Source organism: Trifolium pratense, linkage group LG1, assembly GCF_020283565.1.
Source record: "Trifolium pratense cultivar HEN17-A07 linkage group LG1, ARS_RC_1.1, whole genome shotgun sequence".
Lineage (NCBI taxonomy): Eukaryota > Viridiplantae > Streptophyta > Magnoliopsida > Fabales > Fabaceae > Trifolium > Trifolium pratense.
In genome coordinates, this window is record NC_060059.1 from 50,970,752 (window position 1) to 50,976,751 (window position 6,000).

Sequence of the window (6,000 nt, forward strand, 5' to 3'; positions counted from 1 at the left end):
ATATTATTATAACGAATACGAATTTTACAAAATTCACCGTTGGATTGAAAGTTTATATCATATAGATCATCCATAATTTTTTTTAAGGAAATCAAAAATCATTTGATATTTAATTGAACCCATCAAAATTAACGGTTTATGGATTTTAATTTAATACCGTTAATCTTGATGAGTCTCAATAACATATCAAATGATTTTTAATTTTTTTTTTTAAAAATTATGGATGATCATCCATAATTTTTTTTTAAAAAAATTTTGATGGGTTAAGTAGTTGAATCTGATTATTAATAAATAAAGGGTTAAATAAGTGTTTGTTCTCTATAAATATATCAAATTTTGATTTTTAGTTCCTATATAAAATTTCAGCAAGTGTTGCTTCCCCAAATATTTTTTAACACAATTTTTGGCCCCTGCTTTTAAATCAAATTATGGGTATCATTCAAAATTTTGATTTTTTTTTTCTGCGGTCATGTTTAATATATTATAAAAATCTCCGTTGCAAAAGATTATTTTTTTTTAAAGAGAGATGAATTAAATATGATTTTTTAAATTTTGGCGAATAAAAATCATATTTAATTCATTTTTTGTTAAAAAAAATTTTAAACTTTTGTGGGAGAGATTCTTATACTATTATGAACATAAATACAAAAAGTCGTTAAAAAATGTGAAGAGTACATATGAGTTGCTTAAAATGAGGGACTAAAAGTTGTGACATGAAATATTTGAAGATTAAAACTCGTTAAAAAAATTATAGGGACTAAAAATGAAATTTAAAATATTTATAGGGACCAAAAATTTATTTAACCATAAATAAATCTAAGTAGTACTAAATTGATAAATAAATAATGCAAAATATAAGAAAGAATAGAGTAAGAGCTTTTTTTGGCACCCCCTTCATTTTTTAGCGGTCCCTGCTAAATTTCCCAAAATACCCCTGATCGTTACTTAGACAGGGTACCAAATCTGCTACTACATAGGTAGTAAATAGGTAAAAAAATATTCAAATTCATCAATGTTTTCAGACTTCACGCCCTAGAGACCCATAGGAAATTTTTGTTCTCACCCGCTACTTAAGTAGCAAACCCAATAGCTAGCTACTTAAGTAGCCGATCACTCTCATACTGGAGCTGAGAAATAACGTTTTTTTTTTAATTGTTTTAGTTATAGGTGATCCTAAATGGAGCAAAGAACCTAAGGTTGGAGTTAACTCAAACAAACAACCTAAGGTTGATGAGACGTCGTGTAACTTCTAAGATCATAAGGACGATGGGAAACCAAGCAAAAAACCGATGGTTGTGGAACCCGCAGTTGATTTTCGCATACAGTTCACGATTGTTAAGAAGTTTACTTCACGACTAGAGATGCAAGCATGGGTTTGTGTTGAAGTGGAGAAGTTAAGATTTATAGTTGTGGTTGCTAAGTCCGACAACGAGGGTAATTATAGAAAAACTTTTGTTATGATGAGCTGTCAGAGAAGTGGCAAATATAGGGCGTACATCAACAAGAAATGGTAAGCTACAATAACTTTAAAATGTAATTTTCAGTTTAACCTTAGGAGTTATCTGTTGAGCTTTGGTAAGTGGAGTCTTAATGTCGTGGACAAAATACACAATCATAAAATGGCAAAAAGATTTGAAGGTCACAAATATGCTGGGAGGCTTAATCCGGATGAGACAGTACTTATGCGCAAGATGACGAAGAATTTAGTACTTCTAAGAAATATCCATCCACTTGAGGAATAGAAGTTCAATGAGTTCGACTATAATCAAGCATATTTATAATGCGCGTCATATATACAGAAACTCAGCCTGGGGTGAAAACCAGAGATGCAACAACTGTTGAAGTCAAGGTTGTCAGGATCGAGTTTTTACCTCAATTCGTTTTGCCTAGGTAAACTCAACACGTAAAATCGACTAGTAAAATCGTACGAGTTTACCAAAAATTAAAATAATATTAAAATTATTATGTACATGACATTATATATACTAGTATAATACTATAAAAACGTCAATATTTCAAAATATAAACTTAATTATAAAGGAAAAATATACCAAATCATCATATAAATAGCATTATGTCCATAAACTTGTATATATACAATTATTCCAACAAATCATATAAACGTCCAAATAACAATCTAGATAAGAAAGTTCGTAAGTTTCTAAAATCGTTAAAAAGTTAAAGTATACAAAAAAACTAGAGTTACTCTTTTCAAAAGTTTAATTCTACTAGAAGTCTACACCATCATATCTTCATTGATGTATTCATCTCCAAAATCATCAAATTCTTTTCCATATGATAAAGAATTTTCAATATTCGAACCAAAGATCAAATTCATTGAAGGTCGAGCCGAGAAAAATTGTTTATTTTGACAGTTAGACCAAAAAACAATTGGACCAAAAAATGAAAATGGGCATTTAAAGGTAACTCGCAATCACAAGTAAACTCTTGTGACGAGTTTACACGATTCCAGCGAGTTTGACCGAGTTAACTTGGTGTAAACTCGTTTTTTTTTTCCGAGTTTACCAGAAAATGAGTTTACATCCAATTTAACACGTTTTTCATACCTAAAAACGTAAAATCGAACGAGTTTATGCGTTAAAACGCGATTTTAACAACTCAATTTAAAGTGTTTGACCGATGGAAAGTACACATATAACTACAGATTGGTTTCTGGTACCGAAACAATCAGTGATATGTTTTGGTCCCATCTGAATTCTATCAAGCTATTCAACATTTTCCCCACTGTGCACATCATTGACTCCACCTAAAAGACCAAGAAATATAGACTACTATTTATTGAGTTTGTCGGTGTCACTTCTACTGAGATAACATACTCTGTTACATTTGCTTTTTATGACATCTGAAAAGGAAGACAACTTCATATATGAGCTTTAGAGAGGTGTCGTGATCTGTTGAAATGTCAAGATAATCCCGAGATAATTGTGATTGGCCAGGACCTTGCTTTGATGAATCTTGTTGACAAAGTTTTTCCCAAGTACACTGTTTTACTTTGTCAGTTTCACATCTCCAAAAACATCAAAGAAAATTGCAAGGCCAAATGCAAAGTCAAAAGAAGATAAAAAGGGAAACCGAATGCAAATGAGGTGTGGCAAAATATCATGGAGGCTTGGGAGAATATAGTGGACTTAGATTCGGAGGAAACATATGCGGATTCCTTCCGTATGTTTAGAGAAGGGTACACTAGCAAAGTTTCCAAATTTTATTGAATATGTGGAGGGTACTATTTTGGGGCCGATGCAAATAGTTTGGGGGACATTACCAAAAAATACTAAGGAGGTAAATTCATTTGTCTGTCTGAAATTCACACTCATTGGAAACACTTGAATTTTGACGATGCTGAAGTAAATAAGGAAGATCGTCCTGAATTATCTCTTCTGCTAGATTGCGACGTTTATTTAGGTATAGAATATTATTTTTTTATAAAAATATTAATTTTCTAAAACACATCATTTTCCACAACATGTTATTTAGTGCTCGTTTGACCCTACTTATTTTTTACTTCTCTACTTCTTTTAAGGAGAAGTAGGGACAAACACAATTAACCTATTTTAACTAGGATTTTTATTGTAAGTCTATTTGAAGACATTCAGGTTTGAAATAAAGTAAATTGAATTATCGTTTATCATAAAATAGCCACTAGGTTGTTGGAAAACAAAATTGTCTAAGTATGTGATGATTTATATTTTTAATGAAAATGCTAAACATTATCTCGAAGCATTGGTTAAGCATATTAATACAGAAACTTTGTATTTGCATTATAGTCGGGAGGATTGTTCTACTAAGCGTTCATCTTCTTTTTTTTGAGCATGTGGACTCCTTGCATCCGGACAAACATGTGTCGCGGTCATCAGGCGTAAGTCAGAAGAGTGCACGTCTCCTACTCCTGCTTCAGCTGCACCAGCAAAACGCAATTGGCCCAACATAGCCCAATTCCTATTTTTATGTACGAGTACGTATTCCATGTTTTCCATGACGATCACTATGTTTTCCATCATGACGATCGTTGCCAATAACGATCACTATGTTTTCCATGTTTTTTCTGGCCTACTTAGCAAATTTATTGAAGATCACAACATCGTTTGTCTTGAACTAACTATTGAGCTGAACAAGAATATGGTCTGATATCTTGCTATGTTAGGTAGTAAACAGAGATTCGATGAGATTAAGCACGCTTGAAGGAATCGGCCCTCACCTCTGAGGACAAATAGATGAAGATTTTCAGATATACGCAATTTCCACAATAACTAATTGCAAAATCCGTTGCAATTACTATGCCATGCAGTTTCACGATATACACAATTTTTACAACAATTAATTTTATAAGAAGAGTTGCCGAGATTGACACATTTCTAAAAATTGACATAATTAATTTTAGAATAATGCTAGCAACACACTCTTTAACAAACACACTTTAACACACTCTCTTTTATTGGTTGAAATTCACATGGGTCCCATAAAAAAAGTGGACTCATATAACTTTTATGGGACCCATATAAATTTTAACCAATAGAAGAGAGTGTGTTAGAGTGTGTTTATTATTGGAGTGTGTTGCTAGCACTCCTCTTAATTTTAAACTATTAATGTGCGATATAATTAATTTTATACCGTTAATGTGCAACAAAATTATAAGAAAGGTTTTTTTTTTTTTTTTTTTTTAAGGAAGAAGACTTATAGCATAAGAAAAGTTGTTGAGATTGACATTTTTTTTTTCCACATATACTTAAAGTAACATTGTACACTCACACGAAAGGAGAATGCAATGTCTCAAGTTCAAATATGAAATTTCACATAAAATCTTTACTACTACAATAAGGACATAAGGACATGACGGATTTCAAAGGAATGTTAGAAAGATGGCATGACATGTAATTTTATAATACTTTTTTGTTGAAACAAAGGGGCCAAAGCTCTTTTTTTTTTTTTATCAAAATAAACTCCTTATATTTCATTCATAAAATGAGTAGTAATACATGATAAAATCAAATCAAAAAAAGATGAGATAACACACATATTATCCTACTCAAGACATAATAATGAAAATAAATAAAATATAGAAATACATCCATAAAGTCCGGTGAGCATAACTCAATTGACAAAGACATTACAAATTATTGCAGGGACTGAGATTCAAACCTCAGTACTTCCAATTATTCACATTTAAAAGGTAGAATTCTAGCCACTAAACTACTTGACAAAAAAAACAAATACATCCATAAATTACTCCACACTAGTTTATAGCTTGAGCTCAAGATCCAACTCATTAGCATTAGCACTAGCCTTACTTGGACCAAGTCTTAGTACCAAATCTACTTCTTCACTTTCTTGACTTATATTGAAAGTGATTTGTTGTGGTTGGGATATAGACCTCCCCCAGTCTCCCATACGGAAGTGACTCATTGTGTTTGGGGTATAGACCCCATGTTGGCTACTGGAAGTCACTTGTGTTTGGTTCACCTCATGTTGGTTCACAGTTCTTTCTTTCTTCAGCTTATTTTTCTCTTTTTTATGGACTTTCATGTGACCATTCAAGGCATTAGCTTTTGAAAAAGTTAGGCCACAAAACAAACATTGATAACATCTACGACTATCCATAGAGAAAAATAAATAAATAAAATGTTTTGTATATGTATATCACCCTGCAAAAACAGACAAATTTATAGAATTTTGAACTCATAGGGTGATTACAATTATTAAATTAAGGGTAAATAGTGTTATACCCCCTGCAAAATAGACGAGTTTTGCGTTACCCCCCTGCAAAATATTTTTTTGAGATTACCCCCCTGCAATGTCAAGATTCTTTGCGTTACCCCCCTGGCTTAACAAGTGGGCATATGACATGGAAGAATCTTGACGTGGCATGACACGTGGAAATTAATTTATTTTTTATTTATTTTTAATTGCCAACTCATTAATTAATGTGGGTTTTTAATTAAAAAAATGAAAAAAAACTTAAAAGTTGTTATATTTTTATGAACT